Source organism: Tachyglossus aculeatus, chromosome 25, assembly GCF_015852505.1.
Source record: "Tachyglossus aculeatus isolate mTacAcu1 chromosome 25, mTacAcu1.pri, whole genome shotgun sequence".
Classification (NCBI taxonomy): domain Eukaryota; kingdom Metazoa; phylum Chordata; class Mammalia; order Monotremata; family Tachyglossidae; genus Tachyglossus; species Tachyglossus aculeatus.
Genome location: NC_052090.1, coordinates 6,535,604 through 6,557,095, shown reverse-complemented (window position 1 = coordinate 6,557,095; position 21,492 = coordinate 6,535,604). Strand labels below are relative to the sequence as shown.

Here is a 21,492-nt window from a genome sequence, read left to right as displayed (position 1 = left end):
CTCACTAGGGTTCCAGTGTCCACATATGCAATTTAGCCCCCTCCATCCTTTCCCCCTCCTCCCCCTACCCATCTCCCCTGCCTTACCTCCTTCCCCTCCCCACACCACCTGTATATGTGTATATATGCTTGTACGTATTTATTACTCTATTCATTTATTTATTTTATTTGTACATAGTTATTCCATTTATTTTATTTTGTTAATATGTTTTGTTTTGTTTTGTTGTCTGTCTCCCCCTTCTAGACTGTGAGCCCACTGTTGGGTAGGGACCGTGTCTATATGTTGCCAACTTGTACTTCCCAAGCGCTTAATACAGTGCTCTGCACACAGTAAGAGCTCAATAAATACGATTGAATGAATGAATGAATGAACCTGATATAATGATGTCATATGTCACGGGGAGGGGGCGGGGGGGCAAAACTCCGTTAGGCCCAGGCCAACAGGGAGATTAAAATGGCTCTGGCTGTCAGGATTTTCTTGGTCCATCAGGGAAACCCTGCTTGATTCTGGTCTCTTCCCCTTCCCAGAAGGCAGCTGGATCTACTGCTGCTGTTCTTATCTGTGGCCTGAAGTGACATCTGAAAAGCAATTTGGTTTATTTGCTTCTGCCACTATTGCCTCACACCAAGCAATCAGCCCACAGTAGGAGATGGACTATGGGCCTGGGAGTTAGAAGGACCTGGGTTTTAATTCCATTCCTGCTCAATTCTAATTCCGGCTCTGCCACATGTCTGCTTTGTGACCTCTCTAGGCCTCAGTTACCTCATTTGTAAAGTGGGGACTAAGACTGGGAGCCCAATAAGGAACATGGACTGTGTTCAACCTGATTAGCTTTTTCCTACCTCAGTGCTTAGAACAGTGCCTGGCACATAACTGTGGTCTTTAAGTGCTTACTATATTCCAGGCACTGTACTAAGTCTGGGGTGGATAAAAGCAAATTGGTTTGAGCACAGTCCCTGTCCCATCTGGGGCTCACAGTCTCAATTACCATTTTAGAGGTGAGGTGACTTAGGCACAGAGAAGTAAAGTGACTTGCCCAAAGCCACACAGCAGACAAGTGATGGAGCTGGAATTAGCACCCATGATCTTCTAACTCCTAGGCCTAGCTAGATGAGAAGCAGTGTGACCCAATGGATAGAGCTCGGGCTTGAGAGTCAGAGGACCTGGGTTCTAGTCCCGACCTGCTGTGTGACCACGGGCAAATCATTTCAGTTCTCTGTACCTCAGTTCCCTCATCTGCGGAATGGAGATTCGGCACCTGTTCTCCCTCCTCACTAGGCTGTGAGCCCCTTGTGGGATATGATTATATCATATCTACCCCAGTGCTTAGTACAGCCCTTGGCACATAGTAGGCACTTAACAAATAACACAATTATCATTATTATTATTAGTTACAATAATGGGATTTTAATGAGAGGGGCCATTGAATTCGGTACTCCTATGAGTATCTGAAGAAGCAAGAATAGTTGTTTACTCTGCTTTTCCACATAGAGACTGTAAGCTATTTGAGATATGGGTTGGGACATTCCTTCTACTTTGATTGTAAGAGCCTAGAACAATGCTCTTGATACAGTAGACACTTGATGATGACGAGAGAGTCTTCTGATCCACTTGACCATTTTTCCTTAGCTGCCTGGAAGGAAAGCTGGGTGATCCTGCTGAAGGAGCTGTTATTGTGAATTAGTCTGAAATGAAAAATAATCCCATGTAAGTGCTACTTGAAAGGTGTGGGAAGCTTGTTAGCTGTGCTGATTAAAAAACCCCAAAATCATAGGGTGAACCATTGAGTTATTGTGTTCCCGTCTTAGAGCTTAGGCTGACAAGCTCTATCTGGTTCTTTTGGATGCCAAAGGGGCTCACCATGAAGGTGGAGTTGGCTTCATGAGGGCAGTGCCATTGTCTGCCTTTGCGGCAGGCTGTAGATGACCCTCAGTCAATCAGTGGTATATATTGAGCACTTACTGCGTGCAGAACACTGTACTGAACTCTTGGGAGAATACAGTACTACCGAGTCGATAGATACATTCCCTACCCACAACACACTCACAGTATAGAGGGGGAGATAGACACTGATATAACAGAATAAATAAATAAATAACATTTCCCCAAGGCCGGGGGAACCAAGATGGTGACTGCCTGCCCTGCCCTTGGCCATGCAGATCTTTCCATGAGCCTCCCTGCCTGAGGCAGTTCACAGGGTAAGCTGAATTAGGCAGGTGGGTCTTCATCCATCCTGGTGTCCAGTCAGTCGTATTTATTGAGCGGTTGCTGCGTGCAGAGCTCTGTACTGAGCCCTTCAGAAAGTACAATACAACAACATTACAGACACATTCTAGAGGGGTGACCGAGATTAATAGAAATAAATGAATTGTGGATAGGTACAGAAGTGCTGTGGAGCTGGGAGGGGAGATGAATAAAGGGAGCAACTCAGGGCAACTCAGAAGGGAGTGGGAGAAGAGGAAAGGGGCGCTTGGTCAGGGAAGACTTCTTGTAGGAGATGTGCCTTCAATGAGACTTTGAATGCTGGGAGATTAATCGTCCTTTGGATCTGAGGAGGGAGGATATTCCAGGCCAGAGTCTTGACGTGGGTGAGAAATCGGCGGTGAGGTAGGAGGGGGCAAGGTGATTGAGTGTCCATGCAGGCCAGCAGTGGGACTGACAGCGGTGGGCAGGTTGGGGGGATAGGGTGGTCACCCTCTGTGGACCCCGGGTGCCACATGCCCCACAGAGCAACACAGTTGCAAACATTTGGCGGGGAGAGAGAGCCGTGCCCCCACTAGGCACCACAGTCCCCACCCAGCCTGGCGTGGCAGTGACCAACTGTCTGCTGGGCATGAAGTAGGGGCAGCCCCAGTGCTGGATGCCTCACTCTCCCGCACACACTGGAGGAAATGATCACCCCTGACATGAGCCTGGTCCAAAGCGATGGAGGCGGGGGCCACAGGAGCACAGGGAAGGGTTGGGGTGAGGAAGAAGCACCTGTCCTCCACGCTTCCACTCTCTCTCGCTCTCTTCCCCTTGCTTTTCCTCTTCCTCCTCGTCCTTTTCATTTCCCTCCTCCTCCTCTTCATCCTGTTCCTTCTTTACTTCTTTCTCCTGCTCCTCTTCATCCTCCTCCTCCTCCTCCTCCTCCTGCATACTATGAGCACTTACTATCTACAGAGCACTGTACTAAGCACTGGGAAAGAGTATGCAGGTGGTAATTTGATACAGGCACTGTCCCTCATGAGACTCATAATTGACCTTTCCACTTCTCTGCCCACTCCAAAGAAACCGGAAAAGATCATTGCCTTGGCCTTGGCCATGGCCATGAAAGAAAATTTCTGCTTTAGCTATTGGCTAGGAAGTCTAGCAATTCATTGTGATCAACGAGGGGATTTCCACCTCAACATTTTGACTTAGATGTTTTTGTTTTTTAGTGGTATTTGTTAAGTGCTTAGTATGTGCCAAGCACTGTTCTAAGTGCTCCTCCTTCTAGACTGTGAGCCCACTGTTGGGTAGGGACTGTCTCTATATGTTGCCAACTCGTACTTCCCAAGAGCTTAGTACAGTGCTCTGCACACAGTAAGCACTCAATAAATATGATTGATTGATTGATTGGGGTAGATACAAGGTAATCAGGTTGTCCCATGTGGGGCTCCCAGTCTTCATCCCCATTTTACAGATGAGGCAACTGAGGCACAGAGAAGTTAAGTGACTTGTCCAAAGTCACACAGCAGACAAGTGGCAGAGCCGGGAGTAGAACCCACGACCTCTGACTCCCAAACCCATGCTCTTTCCAGTAATCCACGCTGCTTCTCTAAGCTAATCAGGTTGGACACAATCCATGTCCCACATGGGGCTCACCGTCTTTATTCCCCATTTTACACACGAGGCAACTGAAGCACAGAGAAGTTCAGTGACTTACCCAAGGTCACATGGCAGGCAGATGACGGATGCAGGATTAGAACTCGGGTCCTCTGGCTCCCGGGCCTGTGCTCTTTCCACTAGGCCACACTGCTTCAGGTGTTGTCTGGCCCCCATTGATGTTACTGCTGAAGAAGTCTCCTCTTCGCCTTGAGTATTTTGATTGGGGTGTGGGTGGTCTCGGATCTTTTGGGAGTAAAGCGTAGAAGAGGTCTCTCTGCCCTGCATCAGGCATACTTTTTGACTACCTTCAAAGAGGACAGTATCTACCAGGCCTGAACGCTTGTTTGTCTGTCTTCCTTAATAGTATTTTTAGAATTCTCTAGCCGGTGTCAAAATCCCTCTCCAGGTTGTAATAAATCTCTAATGGGCCCCAGGGGTATATTTGAGAAATGCTACCACAAAAGGTGGAGTTGAAATCTGAATAATAATAATAATAATGATGGTATTTGTTAAGCACTTACTATGTGCAGAGCACTGCTTTAAGCCCTGGGGAGGTTACAAGGTGATCAGGTTGTCCCACAGGGGGCTTACAGTTTTAATCCCCATTTTACTGATGAGGTAACTGAGGCACAGAGAAGTTAAGTGACTTGCCCAAAGTCACACAGCTGACAGTTGGTGGAGCCGGGATTTGAACCCGTGACCTCTGACTCCAAAGCCCGTGCTCTTTCCGCTGAGCCACGCTGCTTCTGAAGGGAGAAGACGTTTCAGATCTGTGTGCTAACGGGGAATGTTATTGTGTTTTTCTAACTGTTAAGAAAATGCACATTTTGCATCCGGTGTAGCAGGCGAGTGAATTGGAATCAAATTTGCAAAGCTGCTCTCCAGCTAAGTGTGATAAACACAATAGCCATTCTGGCTCTTCTGTACATATTCTTAGGAATCTATTAAGCAAGGAAAGAATAATATTGGCTATGCATGTGAAGTTGTTTGTTGGAAGAGTGACTGGAAGTAGAGGCAGGGAGGTACAGGAGAGGAAGAGAAAAATTGAGGTAGATTAGACACAGTCCCTGTCCCTCCTGGAGCTCTTAGTCTAAGGGGAGGACATTTTAATGTTTTATTCCTGTGTTCTCACTCATACTTTGATGCTTCAGTTTTAAACTGAAATATTTGTCAGTGGAATATCTTTCCAATTGTTCTATTCCTGTATTCACATCCCTAGACTGATTCTGTAGTTATTAATTGAAGTATTTGCCAATGGAATATCTGTCCAATTGTCCTACATTCACACGATAGTCTAACTCTCTAGTTATTAACTGAAACATTTGCCAGTGGAATATCTGTCCATTTAGCAGCATTGATACCATGGAAGTTTTGGGGCAAGACGTCATGGAGGTTTCTCAATGGAACGCCTTAAGGAAGTGGTGATAGTAATAATAATAACAATAATTGCAGTATTATTGTAATGTGCCAAGCACTGGGACAAATGTAAGATAATCAAGTTGGACAGAGTCCTTATCTCATACAAGGGTCACAGTCTAAGTTGAGGGACAGTAGGTATTCTTGATTCTCCAATTTACAGATGAGGAAACTGAGTCACAGAGAAGTTAAATAACTAATCATACCCTGGACATATCTCGAGGGAAAATAATACTATGGAAGCAGCTGCCATATGCTTAGTACAGTGCTATGCACATAGTAAGTGCTCAATAAATACGATTGAATGAGTGAATTCCTAGTCTTTCCGATCTCCTTTCTAATAAGCTCTTGCTTTTTGGTTTTTATTCGTCCTCAGTCTACCATGAGTCTCCATGTCTTTCTGGCAGGTATTCTGGTTTTTGGCTGTTGCTTTGGCTGTTTATTTCCAGAGGCTCCTCCCCCTAATTATTTATGGACTCAACAGGTGAATATCCACACCCTAAAAATAGTCAGCGCAACTGCTGTGTGCTTAAGCATACTTGGGGAGTATCCAGGAGAATTGAAATTGTGCCTTTGTCTTCAAGGAACTTTCAATCTAGCAGTAGTTAAAAATTTAATAAATAGGCCAGGGGGACAGTGCCTAAAGGTGAAACTACTGAATTCACTAGAGTTTAAAGAGTGGGAGAATATATATGAATTAGTAAACACGAGAGGAGGAGGAGAAGGAAAGAAGCAGCATTGCCTAGTGGATAGAGCACGGGTCTGGGATTTAGAAGGACATGGGTCCTAATCCTGGGTCTGCCACTTGTCTGCTGTGTGACCTTGAGCAAGCCACATAACTTCTCTGTGCCTTAGTTACCTCACCTGTAAAATGGGGATTAAGACTGTGAGCCCCATGTGGGACAGGGACTGTGTCCAACTTGAATAGCTTGTATCCACCTCAGTGCTCTGGCACAAAGTAAGTGCTTAAAAAATACCACTGGGAAGAAAAAAAAAAGATTTTCTTGGGAGTAGCGAAGAGGACAAGCTGATGCGAGTGGGAAGAAAGGGCAGCCGGAGACACTTGGTGATCGGGAACCCCAGCTGACAAATTCTTCTCAGCTTCCCCGTCAACCCCTTTCATCTCTCGAGGCCCAAGCAGCGGGAAACGGGCTTTTCCTGGCTGGGATTACTCAGTTTCCTCCTGCAGCAGTCTGTTTACACGTGGAGACGGATGCGGAGAAAGGCAGGCCCGATTCACGTGATTCCCGGATTGTTCCCATTTGCCGGGCTGCCCTGGAAGCAACATTTATGAGCAGGGGATGGACGAGGCACCCCCCGGGATATTTATCTGCTGCCCATGAGTCCAGGCCGGTAGCCCTGGTGGGGGCAGAGAGCCAACTTTCTTCCACAGGTGAGGGGCCTTGGAAGCACTGAGGCCCTGCAGGCTGTAGACATTCCGTGATGCTCAGCTTTGCCTTTCGTGAGCTTAAAATAAAACCGTAACTTAGCAGTGTTGCCTACTTGGAAGAGCACAGGACTGGGAATCAGAAGGATGTGGGTTCTAATCCCGGCTCCGCCCTTCGTCTGCTGTTTGACGTTGGGCAAAGTCACTGAACTTCTCTGGGCCTCAGTTCCCTCATCTGTAAAATGGGGATTAAGACTCTGAGCCCTCTGTTGGTCAGGGTCTGTGTCCAGCCCAATTATCTTGCATCTAACCCAGTGTTTAGAATGGTGTGCTTAAAAACACCACAATTATTATCATTAATATCTTCTGTTACATCTGTTAGTAGTGCAACTGAAGGGAGATGGATTCCAATCTACAACTTTGAATTTTCTCGACTTTTCTAGCCTTCACACTGCTAACCAGAAAGGCCCTTCCCTCCTGTTTTTTCATCCATGTCTAATCTCTCCTGTCTACTTAGTCTGAGTTAAATGAAATCTTCATTTTAGTGTGTTAAGGTAAGGTGTTAAGGTGTGTTAAGGTGTTTCCATTAAGGTAGTGCACATCAAAAGCTGCTGGTTTGCAGCATAGCCCTGCTGTTTCTCGCAAATAACAACAATAACAAAAAAATAATAATAATATTTTTAAAGCCCTTACTATGTTCCAGGCACAATACTAAGCACTGGGATAGCTCCCATGCAGTCAGATTAGAGATCCGATGTAGTCAGATTAAAGAACTGAGGCTCATAGTCTTAAGGGGGAACAAGAACAGATATTCAACCCTCGTTTTGTAGATGAAGAAACTGAGGTCTAGAAAAGTTAAGTGACGCCCTAGATCACACAGCGGGCAAGTGAAGGAGGCAGAATGGACTTTCTGTTAGGCCACCCTGCTTCTTTTAAAAAAGTGATCAAGGTAAATGCATCAGCCAAATGGGAAAAAAGCAGAGAAATTCTGGACAACCTGCTGTATGACTGCCTCAAGAAGCTGCACACAAATCTTGGCACCTTGAAGAAGAATGTGGCTTTAAATTCCACCCATTCCTCCCATTATTCAGTGACTATCAGAAATGGGGCTATTTAAAATTATTCAGCCTTAAAAGCAAAACCACAGCTCTTTTGCTGGAGTCCACAGAGAACATGTGACTCTAGAAGCAGATGAGCCATATGGATTGGGTAAAGTTAAGCAAATTACCATCACTTTGCTGAAGACATTACTTACAGTCAAATCCCTTCACTTTCCACGGGTAATCGATAGGTTCAGGGTTTTCATCCAGAGGACGACAAGGGGAGGACAAAAATATGTGTATGTGTGATCTTCTAAATGGGGGCTTTCATCTTACAGTAAGCAGGACACAACTGTTGATCTCTTTTTGCACAGTATTACACCCTCCCTCTCCAGGCCCATTATCCTGTTCATTTCAGAGTCCTATAAACCATTCCTTCTCTTCAGTACTCTGTGGCACACATTCTTTAAAACAGAACTAGTCTCAGTTTCCTTATCTCTGGTCGACCTTATCAGCAAATGTCTCAGAAGTGGAGGCGTCTTTAACTTCTTAGGGTCTGTTGGCATTGCGGGATACCCATGACTTGTTTTCTAAGAAGCAGCGTGGTAAAGTGGATAGAGCCCGGGCCTCAGAGTCAGGAGGCCATGGATTCTAATTCTGGCTCTGCCACTTGTCCGATGTGTGGCCTTGAGCAAGTCGCTTCACCTCTCTGTGCCTCAGGTACCTCATCTGTAAAATGGGGATGGAGCACTAAACAAATACCACATTTATTATTATTATTATTTTCTCCCTGAGCACGTTGGAAATTGAGCCGCCCCCAACTGTTGGTTGAATTTTTAGAAAACCGAACTGAATTTTAGGGATGTAGGGATAACAAAGCAACTTTGTGCTCATAAAGGGTACCTGTCGTTCTATTTTTTTTTTTTTTGCATTTGTTAAGCACTTACTATGTGCCAGGCACTGTACTAAGTGCTGGGTTAGATGCAAGCTAATCATGTTGAACACATTCTAATTCCCATTTAATCTTAATCCCCATTGTGCAAATGAGGTACTTGAGGCACAGAGAAGTGAAGTGACTTGCCCAGAGTCACACAGCTGACAAGTGGCAGGTCCTGGATTCGAATTTAGGTCCTTCTGACTCCCAGGCCTGGGCTCTAATGAAGTTTTTAGGAACTAACTAATGGTGGGGGGATGGAAGGGTCTGACTTTTATTGAGTATTTTGGTAGAGATGAAGTATTCCAGAATTAATCCATTTCAGTCTGGCACTCATTTTTTAAAAAGTATTTGTTATGCCGTTACTATGTGCTGGAAACTGTATCTGGGGTAAATACAAGCTAATCAGCTTGGACGCAGTCCATGTCCCACCTGGGGCTCACTATCTTAATTCCCATTTTACAGATGAGGGAACTGAGGCACAGAGAAGTGAAGTGACTTGCCCAAGGTTACACAGCAGACAAGTGGCAGAGCTGGGATTATTCATTCATTCATTCATTCATTCATTCAATCGTATTTATTGAGCGCTTACTGTGTGCAGAGCACTGTACTAAGCACTTGGGAAGTACAAATTGGGAAAATATAGAGATGGTCCCTGCCCAATACGGGCTCACAGTATAGAAGGGGGAGACAGACAACAAAACAGAAAATATGGACAGGTGTCAAGTCATCAGAATAAACAGAAATAAATACATATTTATATATTACATATAATATACATGTTATATATAAATAAATATTATATATATATAAGTATATAAATAAATAGAAATACCACATGCAGCAAGGAGAATGGAGGGAGAGCAAAAGAGATCTGTGCTAGTCTCTCAGTTTCCCACCAACCTTCCTGCCTCGCCGAGGTAGAAGGAGAGAGTGAAGTAGACGCACTCCCACCGGCACTAGTCAATCAATCAATCAATCATATTTATTGAGTGCTTACTGTGTGCAGAGCACTGTACTAAGCGCTTGGGAAGTACAAGTTGGCAGCATATACAGATGGTCCTTCTGACTCCTAGATCCATGCTCTATCCACTAGGCCACAGTGCTTCTTGTTGTTCATTTGACAGTATCTCTTCTGCTGCATCATATTTTATCTTCTAAATTAGGTTCACTTGCCTCATAACCAGGGAGGTCACGAGTATTCTCTACAGGGGTGTTTTACTTTCCTGATCTTTGGCAGTGGAATTGTTTATAGGTGGCCTGGAAGAAAGTGAAATTTATGAGCAGTGTGCTTACCTCAGCAGTGTGCAATACAATGCCACTCTTGGTTCAGGAGACAGAAATCCATTCCTCAAGGCTGTAAGCAGTGTCTTTTAGACTGTGAGCCCACTATTGGGTAGGGACTGTCTCTATATGTTGCCAATTTGTACTTCCCAAGCGCTTAGTACAGTGCTCTGCACATAGTAAGCACTCAATAAATACGATTGATGATTGATGATTAATGGTTCAGACCAATAGTCCATCCAGCCCAGTACCCTGCCCCTGACAGGAAGAAAGGACATTAGCAGGAAACATGTGATGGCTGCCATTTTGACATCAATTTTTATAGCTGGGAATGGATCATCCAATATCCTTATCTCTTCCAGCTAATAATCCACCATAGCCTGACGTCCCTGAATTTATCTGAATCCTTCTTGGACTTATTAATAATATCAACTGCCTGCAAACCTCTTGCCATTTTGTTTAGAGTGTACCTCCTCTAACTAGAAACTTATCTTGTTTGACCTCCCAGAGAAGGAAGTGACATTAAAGAAGATTCAATTGTTACATCGAATGGTTCAGAACAAGGTTTGATGTAGACTGTAAGCTCAGTGTGGGCAGGAATTTGGTCTACCAATTCTTGGTAGTATTGTACTCTCCCTGTACAGCCCACTGCACACTGTAAGTGCTCAATAAATACTGTTCATTGATTGATAGGTGGGAGGGCAAGAGCAGAATAATGGATAAGGATGTCTCCTTTGGGCAGTTAAATGTTTCTTTTGTAATTGTAATTGGCAGAGTCGGGATTCAAACCCATGACCCCTGACTCCAAAGCCTGTGCTCTTTCCACTGAGCCGTGCTGCTTCTCTACTCTCCCAAGAACTTAGTATAGCTCCGCTAATTGTCAGCTGTGTGACTTTGGGCAAGTCACTTAACTTCTCTGTGCCTCAGTTCCCTCATCTGTAAAATGGGGATTAAGACTGTGAGCGGGACAACCTGATCACCTTGTAACCTCCCCAGCACTTAGAACAGGGCTTTGCACGTAGTAAGTGCTTAATAAATGCCATTATTATTATTATCATTATTACTCTGCCCACATGAAGTGCTCAATAAATACAACTGACTGACTCTAAAAGCTCATTTTTTTAAAATGGAATTTGTTAAACACTTACCAGGCCCCATATTAAGTGCTGGGGCACTTAATTGTAGACTACTTGTGCATGAATTTATCTAAACCTTTTCCAAACGCACTGATGTTTTGACCCAGGACGTAATGGATTCCATACCCTTCTCATCTGCTGTATGAAGAATGACTTATTTTTTACTTTTGTTTGTTGGAAACGTACCACTTTCAAGTTTCAGTGGGGAGAAGTACCCTCATCCAGGTTGTGAGGGCTATGTTGATGAACAGCAGTTCTGTTTGGTCTCACCACATCCTATTTTTGATTAAACAATGGTACTTATTGAAGACTTCCTGTTTGCAGAGCACTATACTAAGCATTTGGGAGACTGCAAGAGAGTTGGCAGATGCTTTCTCAGCCCACAGTGAGCTTATAGTCTAGAGGGGGAGAGAGACATTAATATAAATAAATCATTTATGAGATGTAATTCAAAGATAGGTACATAAGCGCTGTGGGGTTGAGGGTGGGGTGAATATCGAATGCCACAAGGTCACAGATCCAAATGCAGAGATGATGCGGAAGGGAAAGGGAGCCGGGAAAAGAGGGCTTAATTGGGGAAACCCTCCTTCGCCACGTCTTCTCTCAGGAAAAGACAATTCAGACTTCCTGTCATCATGTGAAAGCTGCTACAGCCCCCTAAAATCATCTTGTTTACCCTTCTGTGTATCATCTCCAGCTTTGATGGGTACTTATTAAATGCATACTGTGTTCTAAGTGGTGGGGTTCATCAGGTTGGATGCAGCCCCATCCTACGTGGAGCTCAGAGTGTTAGAAGGAGGTAGCCAAGTTTTAAATCTTCATATTATAGATGACAAAAGCGAGGCTCAGAGAAGTTGAGTAATGTGTCCCCTAATAGACTGTTCTCCCTCTCTAGACGGTAAGCTCATTCTGGACAGGTAACATATCTGCCAACTCTAATTGCAATATATTCTCCCAGTCAATCAATCAATTATATTTATTGAGCACATATTGTGTGCAATACTGAGCACTTAGGAGAGTTCATTCATTCAATCGTATTAATTGAGCGCTTACTGTGTGCAGAACACTGTACTAAGCACTTTGAAAGTATAATTCGGCAACAAAATTCCCTATAACAATATAACAGAGTTGGTAGATCTATTCCCTGCCCACTAAGCACATACTATGTACCCAGCACTGTTCTAAGCACTGGGGTAGGTACAAGGTAATCAGGTTGGACAGAGTCCTTGGCCCACAGTCTTATTCCCCATTTTACAGATGAGATAACTGAGGCACAGAGTTAAGGCACTTGCCCAAGGTCACATAGCGAGCTATTTGGTAGAAATTGGTAGAATACCCAGGTTTTCTTACTCCCAGGACTGTGCTCTTTCCACTAGGCCATGCTGCTTCTTGTGAACCTGTTGACAGGTTCTTCTTCTTCTATCACTGCAAAATAGTGATAATAATAATAGTAATAACAATGATATTTGTTAAGTACTTTTACTATGTGCTAAACCCTGAATTCAGAGCCTGGATAGGTACAAAATTAGCTGGTCAGACAGGGTACCTGTCCCACACAGCGCTCACATAAGGGGAAGGGAGAATGGGTATCGAATCGTGATTTTACAGATGAGGAAACTGAGGCACAGAGAAGTTAATAACTTGCCTAAGGTGATACAACTGACAAATGCCAGAGCCAGGATTAGAATCCAGGCCCTCTGATTTTCCAGGCCCAAGCTCTGTCCCATAGGCCATGCTACTTCTCAATTTCAGATGTTTGATTTCTGTTTCACTCCCAAAATACTCACTGGAAAAAGTTCTGGGCACGGAGCTGGGTTGTGCACCAACTGCATTGAGGAGGAATTACAGCCCTGAAAGAGAGAGAAATTCTACTGGTAATTTTTATTCTTTTTTTAAACTGATCTGCCAAATTAGTAGAGTTAGAAATCCTAGAACTTTTCAGTCCTAATTTGGTGACATTCTCTAGCCTAATTACTCGCACAAACTCTGTAGGTTTTTCGTGATACAGTCAGTCTCTTGAATCACACCTGGAAGCAAATTGACTGGAGGATCGACTGAAAATGAACTATGAGGATAAAGATGCCTTATCTAAGGAAACAGGAACTTCTGTTTAATTTTATGTAAAATCTCTGTTAAGGGTCTTAATAGCTCTTCAACAGTCATGGAATTATGGGGTGCTTTGACTATATTCGGTAATGACGGGAAAGGATAATAAATTACTTTCCTTTTTATGATAATCTGGACAAATCATAGTGGTATCATGATACAACTGACAAAATACCTCTTGGAGGACTGTAAGCTAATGCCTATTATGGAAAACATTCCTTAAATATAATTCCCTTCTTCTGGGGATCCGCAAATATTTACAAGTCATAGGGAAAGAAGCCCTAAAAATCTCCAGCATTCAAGTCTCACCAATGGCTATCTTAAGGAGGCGATCAGTCAATCTGGTATTAATGGTATTTACTGAGTGTTTACTATGTGCAGAACCCTGTACTGAGCACTTAGGAGAGTACCATATAACAATATAACAGACACATTCCCCGGTCCACAATGAACTGTGTTACCTTGGGCAAGTCACTTGACTTCTCTGTGCCTCATTTACCTCATCTATAAAACAGGGATTACTACAGTGAGCCCCATTTGGGACAGGGACTGTATCCAACCTGATTTACTTGTATCCACCCCAGGGCTCAGTATCGTTTAAAAAATAAAAGAACCATTTAATCCTGACTTTGTGGGGTGAATTCCACAATAATTTGCTTTTCTGGAGTCCACCTCATAATCACAAAATGTTGCTGGTGGAAGGAAATCTGAACAAGGTGACAACAGCCAAAAACATGTCCAAGAAGAATAGAAAGTGTCTCACAACCAGAGTGATTAATTAATGCTTGGGACAATAATAGAAGTTGAAGATGGTTACCTATCAAAGAGAAACAAGGGACTTTCCCTTAAAATTGGTTACTTAACCCTCCCACCCCCAGCCACACACATTACAGAAGCAGCGTGGCTCAGTGGAAAGAGGCCGGGCTTTGGAGTCAGAGGTCATGGATTCAAATCCCAGCTCTGCTAATTGCCAGCTGTGTGACTTTGGGCAAGTCACTTCACTTCTCTGTGCCTCAGTTACCTCATCTGTAAAATAGGGATTAAGACTATGAGCCCCCCGTGGGACAACCTGATCACCTTGTAACCTCCCCAGCGCTTAGAACAGTGCTTTGCACATAGTAAGTGCTTAATAAATGCTATCATTATTATAATTTATATGAATGTCTATCGCCCCTATAGACTGAAAGCTTATCTTGGTCAGGGAATGTGCCTTCCATCTCTGTTATATTGTCCTCTCCCAAGTCCTTTGTACAGTGCTCTGAACACAGTAAGTACTCAATAAATGCCACGGTTTGATTGATTGATTGATTGTTTATCGTGATCTGCTGCTAGCAGACCAGAAGTTTTGCATTATTCTAATGCTCCTTTTCTTCTTTCTTAATTTACTTAACTTCCATTGAGAAATTCAGATTTCTCAACCTAGAAATAAAGCAAAACATCCATGGAGAATGGGAACACATTAACCTTTAATAAGGAACATTAGATTTCTCTGCTGCCCATTTCCCTGCATCAGTATACAGGGGATTCCACAGAAGGCAAGCAAATCGCTGCCTCTGGGAAGAGAATAAAGGCAAACTTTGGGAAATTGAAAGAGAGACCCCATCATAAGTCTTCGTAAATGTGGTTCTTCTCTAGGCACCAACCTGGGAGGGCCCATGGGAAAAGAGAAGCAACATGGCATAGTTTAATAGAGTACAGGCCTTGGAGTCAGAAAGTCATGGGTTCTAATCCTAACTCCACCACTTGTCTGCTGTCTGAGCTTGGGCAGTCACTTCACTTCCCTGTACCTCAGTTACTTCATCTGTAAAATGGGTATTATGAGCCCCACCTGAGACTGTATCCAACCTGATTTACTTGTATCCACCCCTGCACTCAGTACAGCACTTGGCACATAGTAAGTGCTTAACAAAGACCACAATTATTATTATTGTTGTTATTATTATTATTATTATTATTAAAAGACATCGATAACGGCCTTTACCATGATAGGCTGGTGGTGTTGTCCAACCAACTCAAATCGTCAGAGCTGTGGAAAATGTAGTAGAAGTCCATTACCCCAGAATGTGTTGATGCCTAATGTCAATCAGCTGTATCTGACTCGTACTTCCCATGTGCTTAGTACAGTGCTCTGCGCACAGTAGCACTCAATAAATACAATTGAATGGATGAATGAATTCATTGAGTGCTCACTGTGTGCAGATCGTTGTCCTAAGCACTTGGGAAAGGTCAATACAAGAGAGTTGGTACACATGTTCCCTGCCCACAAGTAACTCACAGGATTGAGGGGGGTACAGACATTAAAATAAATTATGAAGATGTATGTCAGTGCTGTGGGACTGAGAGTGGGGTAAATAAAGGATACAAAACCAAGTGCAGAAAGTGACACTGATATGTTTTGGATTTATTGACTTTGGAGAAAGAGAATAGTCTAGTGGAAAGAGCATGGGCCTGGGAGACAGAGGACCTGAGTTCTAATCCTGGATCTGCCACTTGCCTGCTGTGTGACCTTGGGCAAGTCACCTGACTTCTCTGTGCCTCAGTGTCCTCATCTGTAAAATGGGAATTCAATCCAATGTGAGCCCTTTATGGGACAGGGTCTAGGCCCACTCAAATTATCTTGTATCTACCCCAGCACTTAGAACAGTGCTTGTCACATAATAAGGCACTTAACAAATATTATTAGCAACTGGCATTTTCCCCTACCAAGAGCAGCTCATTTTTATCATTATTATGATTATGATCATTATTATTATTGCTTTCGTTAAGTGCTTACCCCTCTAGCATTGTTCTATGCTCTAGGGTCCACACAAGTTATCTCTGAAACAGCAGGCTAGAGCAGATGTTCATTCAACTTTGAGAGGTGGACGATGATTCCTGGTTATGCCTGCCAGTCTTGGCGTGAGAACCTTTAAGGAGACTTCAACTTTAGGATTAGCAAAAGAAACACCCTTACTGGAAGAAGAGGAGGGAGAGGCGGGTGACAGAAACCCTTCCTCATTTCCACTTATCGAATATTTTGGAATAACGAGACTTCAGACTCTGGTCACTACATGTCAACCCGAGTATACAGCTGGCATTGTTAGGTACGGTATCCTGGATTGCAGCCTCCTGAGACATAAAGACCATATGATCTGATGCCTTAATCCCTGCCAAAGCCAGTCTCCCCAAATCTTTCAACTGAGCGTCCGAGGTATGGAATTCTCTCCCCGGCTCTTGTCCACCTTGGTTGAGATTAAACAACCAAGAATAAGGGATTTTCAGAAGAAGCTCTGTGCCATTTGTTTAAGAATTTCAAGGAATTGAAGAGCAATCCCCCCACCCCCACCCCTACAGTGGTAACCTTATTCAGCTTGGGAGGCATCATAATTTGGAAACGGCACCTCATTCAGAGCAACTGTTGTCCCAAAGACCCCTCAAACTTTGACAATCCAATACATGGTGGCATTTTGCCAAAACAGATGACAAAGGTACGGATGCTCCATCTGGTAAAATTTGGGGAGTAAGATGACCTGTGCCCATTTTTCAGGAAGTGGGTGAGTTTTTTATAACAATTGAAGACCCCGAGAGTCAGAAATGCTCAGGGGTACTAAGGAGGAGTTCTTTGGGTATGAGATAGTTTTGGAAGACCGAGATAAAGCTGTTCAACCTGAATTGAACAAGTTAGTCTTTAAAATAAAAAATCTACTACTGTAGTTAGCAGAGCAAGCTTCTACCCCTGCAGACTACTGCAAACATTCATACTCATATTACAATTACTTTAATGAAGATTGAACAGTAGTTTAGCGATGTTTAACAGTACACTATTTAACTCATTAAATAATTCCAAATTATTTTTCCAGAGATTCCAGAATGGATCCTAATTTTGGGGGACATGAACCTCATGAAAGAACACATTTGTATAATGGGATATGACTATTTTTGATGCAGGTGAGAAGCAGAGTGGCCTAGTAGAAAGAGCATAGGCCTGGAAATCAGAAGGACCTGAGGTCTAATTCTGGCTCTGCCCCTTTTCTTCCTAAGTGACCTAAAGCAAGTCATTGAACTTTATCTATGTCTCAGATACGTTATCTGTAGAGTGGGGATTAAGACTGTAAACTCACTTGGGACATGGACTGTGTCCAACCTGATTAGCTTGTATCTACCCCAGTGCTTCGCACAGTGCCTAGCACATAAAAAGCACGTAACAGTACAAGTATTTTTTAAAAAGGGTGGCAAAGAAAACCAGATCTCAAAGATCCAGGGAGAATAAGCAAGCTCCCTGACTAGACTACCTTTGTAAATAAGGGAACATGTCTACTAACTCTGTTATATTGTTTTTTTCCAAGTGATTAGCACAATACTCTGTTCACAATAAGCACTCAATTGTATTTATTATAAAACAAATAAATACAATAAATAAATAAAAATAAATACAATTGATTGATAATATTGCTAAAAGGATGTGACATTGATTTTGTAGCTAGAAGAGGATATTTTGGGGGTTTCAAACCCCTTCATTTTATAGAGTTTGAGAGAAAGATGGATTCTAGAGAAAGATGTTAATGGTTGGGCTGTAGAAATTCACCTGAGAACTCTCCCCAGGTTTCTTAGGGTCATTGTAGAAGTTAAGTTTAAAATTTTCACTCCAGTTCAGGAATGAAGCTCCTTGTGGCCACCAGAAGTTGAAGGAGATACGATTTCTCAGGGCAGCGCTGGGTAAGAGTGACAGGACTTGCCTTCTGCAAATCAGGAAATCAAAAATGACCACCAAGAATGGCCACAGACTTAGGTGTTTTTCAGGCCACTCAGCAAATAACACCGGAAAACAACAGGATAATGTACCGAGCCTTCATCGGAAGGATCACAAACTCGTAAATGTTTAACCCTAGTGAGCCTCCTTCTACAAATCACTAAAATGAAAACTACAAGAGCACAGCAAGCTCATCTTTCCTCAGTTTCCCCAGAATGCAATGACAGAACTTGGAGCCAAATAAGGAAAGGAGAGAAAGCTCGAGAGAACAGACTTATCTGCAATACTCTGGCCCTGTTTAGCTCCAGGAACTAAGGGAATCTTTTGTAGTCCCAAAGCAAAGCCCAAAGGCTGAGGATTCTCCTGGTGGCAGAAGAGGAGCCTCTCAACTCCACAAAGCTACATATAAGAAATCCAACTTCCTCCACACCCTGTTTGACATGTCATCCAGGCAACTGAAGGGCTGAAGCTCTAATCGAGAATTTGCTACCGTCATGCTGTGTTTAAGCTTCCCACTTCCATCCATGAGTGACAGTTGTGAGGGAAACTGTCAGACAGGTGGGGCACACACTCCTTAGTAGCACTCTAGGAAGGTTCTGTAGCTCTGGTGAGGACTAGAAACGAATGGGAATAGCCACACTTTCAGCTAGTGGTCATCCCCGACTAGGCCCTCGTTTTCTGTTCTCCCACTCCCTCCTGCATCAACCTTGCACTTTAATTCTCCCCCTTTATTCACCCCACCCTCAGCCCCACAGCACTTCTGTACGTATCTGTAGTCGATTTATTTATAAGGTCTGTTTTCTCCTCTAGACTGTAAGCTCACGGTGGGCAGCGATTCTACCAACTCTGTTATATTGTTCTGCCAAGTGCTTAGTACAGTGCTCTGCACATAGTAAGCACTCAATAAATACGATTGATAGATTGATTGGAGCCGATTGCTGTTCTCAACTCCAGATGAGCATCGGGATGCTGGTCCCCAGCTCCTCTGGTCGTTTCGTGAGGGGCATGAGTCCTGAGGTGTGGGTGAGACTTTGAAGTGGGAATCAAAAGTGGGCAGGATTTTTCATGGAGAAAAGGATGCTGCAGAGGCATTTTCGTGGTATTAGATGGAACCAACTTCCTTCCCTCTTTTGGACCAACTAATAACACCAGTTTAACCTCCTGTAAACTCTACAAGCTTCTTCATCATCCCTGTGTACATAGGATTCATACTGGACCATCCCAACGACCATTTCATGTGCTGGATTTCTCTCTGACACCCCTTGGCTCTTTAATTTGTCATCCAGGACAATTAATCAGTGGTGTTTATTAAGCCCTTACTGTGTGCAGAGCATTGTACTGTGCACTTGGGACAGGACAAATATAATACAGATGGTAGACATGTTCCCTACCCTCAAGGAGCTTACTGTCCAGATCAACTGTTTGGAGCTATCTGTAAAAGAAGGATGAACTTGGCCAATAACAATAGAAGTTGCCATAGTTGTAGCTAGATAATATTAATACTTATAGTACATGTTAAGTGTTTACTATGTGCGAAGCCCTCTTCTAAGTGCTGGAGTAGGTACAGGTTAATCAGGTTGGACAGTCCCTGTCCCACGTGGGGCTCACACTCTTAATCCCCCTTTTACAGATGAGGTAACAGAGGCCTGGAGAAGTTAAATGACTTGCCCAAGTTCACGCAGCAGACATGTGATGGAGTCAGGATTAGAACCCAGGTCCTTGTGATTCCCGGGCCCTGCTTTATCCACTAAGCCATGATCCTTACTGAACCCGCGGATCAGCATTTCTGTGGTCATTCACATGCTGTTGGCTGCCTTTATTTAGATGCTCAGTGATGTCATCCGGGGGCCCAGTTATAGGAAGAGCATCAGAGAGACCAAGATTTTAGCTGAAGTAGTCAGGCCGATTCACCGAACCTTAATTTGGAGGCACTTTCCACCTTTCTGAGGTGTTAATTCCTCAAGTCGATGTCATTCTTCCTCCAGTGGTTTTAAGCAGAGGGCTTCTGTCTTTTTCTTTCAACTTTCAGAAGAGGTCTTTAGAGTAAGCCACGTTCTCACATTTTAAGTTACAGTTTTATCACATTATTTCTTATCCAAGCACCGTCTTCAATTATTGGGAATGCTCATAAACTGCAGCCAGCATGTAGTTCATGAATTGGGCTGCCTCGTCCTTAGCTGCTCTGAAGACTGCAAAGAAAATTGCTTTTTATTTTTCTTTGACAGGCAGTTTTAATTTTATTCATCATTTTAGCAAATTGTATAACATTTCAGTGGTGTGCAGTGTGTAGCCTTTTGTCTTTTTGAGCACTATATTTATGCTGAAAGTGAGAAAACAACAATAAAGAGGAGGCCAATAATAGCTTCTCGTAGTAAAAAAGGCTTATTAAAAGGATATTTTCTGCCTGGGTGAAAAACTTCCTCGAAAATGTCATAAATAGTTTATAACACACAGAGCTACACTTTTATTGTCGGCAGAAGTTGATTGTCTAGATAAACGCATTTTTTTAGAATTAAAACACCAATCTCCCTTTACCGATTTTAGATTTATTTCCTGATTATCAGAGCTTTGTCACCATCCAATTAAGCAAGGCCCTTCTATGGCAGACAAGCAGGCTACGTCGATCTGAAGAGAAAGTGGGGATGCGGAGAAGGGGAGGAAGAAAAAGGGGAAAGCCCATAAAGCTGACCCAGATACCAAAGTGGATGCATTTTCATTTTGTCGTGAAATTGCTAATATCATAAGAACGAATGCGCTTGGTTTTATTAGGTTCTACCAGGATCTTCATTGTGGTCTTGGCAATATGAGGAGCTTTGCAAACAGGGAATAAAATCTGAGCCCATTTGATCTGAGCAGCATTCATTGATGTCCCTTGCACAAGGCAGGTTCTGTTTAAATAACCACTGAGGATTAGTGGCAAGAGCTCTGACCTTGAGTTTTTAGGAACGGAAGGGAAAAAGGAACATTTTTACTAGGATTTCTGCCTTTCTTTCTTTTTTCGTAGGGTGGGGGGAGGTAATGTTTACTTGTCATACTTTTAAGCATATAAAGACTTTTATTTCAGATTTCCAACATTGCTGGTAAGGATGATTCATAACTGAAGTCCAGTTTTCCTTAGGGATTAACCACCACGGTTTGTTTTTTGTTTTTCTAGCATAGCAACTGAATTTCATCATTCATTTTGTCATTTAGCAATAGAAGACAACTTCACCAAAGAAGCTCACAGTACGAGTAAAATTGGAAGTAAATGGAAGCCATATGTTGTTGCTATAATTTCCAAGGTTAAAAAAAGCTATAGTTTGGGCTATTGCCTTTTCCCTAAGTGAAGGGGTTGAAGCAGGTTTTGATTGTCAATGGCCTTACATTTTTTTTTCTTAATAGTTATTTATTTTCTTAATGACAGGTTGTAGAACACATTATGCTCAGAGTATTCAAAGGGAGGTTGATGCTTGGCCCGAATCCATTTCTTAACTTATGTACAACTGTGGAGTTATTTATGCTAGTCAGGTTATGTGCAAGGATTCAGGAAAATTCTTTATTCCTCATTGACTCCTGACAGTTATTGTACCTAGGAACTGGGTAACGTGTTCTGAAGTGAGCAATTATGGAAA

At 43.1% G+C, this 21,492-nt stretch overlaps 1 protein-coding gene across 1 annotated transcript in view; it reads left to right on the top strand.

The window, feature by feature from the left end:
- ZNF521 (zinc finger protein 521) overlaps nt 1-21,492 on the top strand; it is a 375,462-nt gene that overhangs the window by 70,102 nt on the left and 283,868 nt on the right. The window lies entirely within an intron of this gene.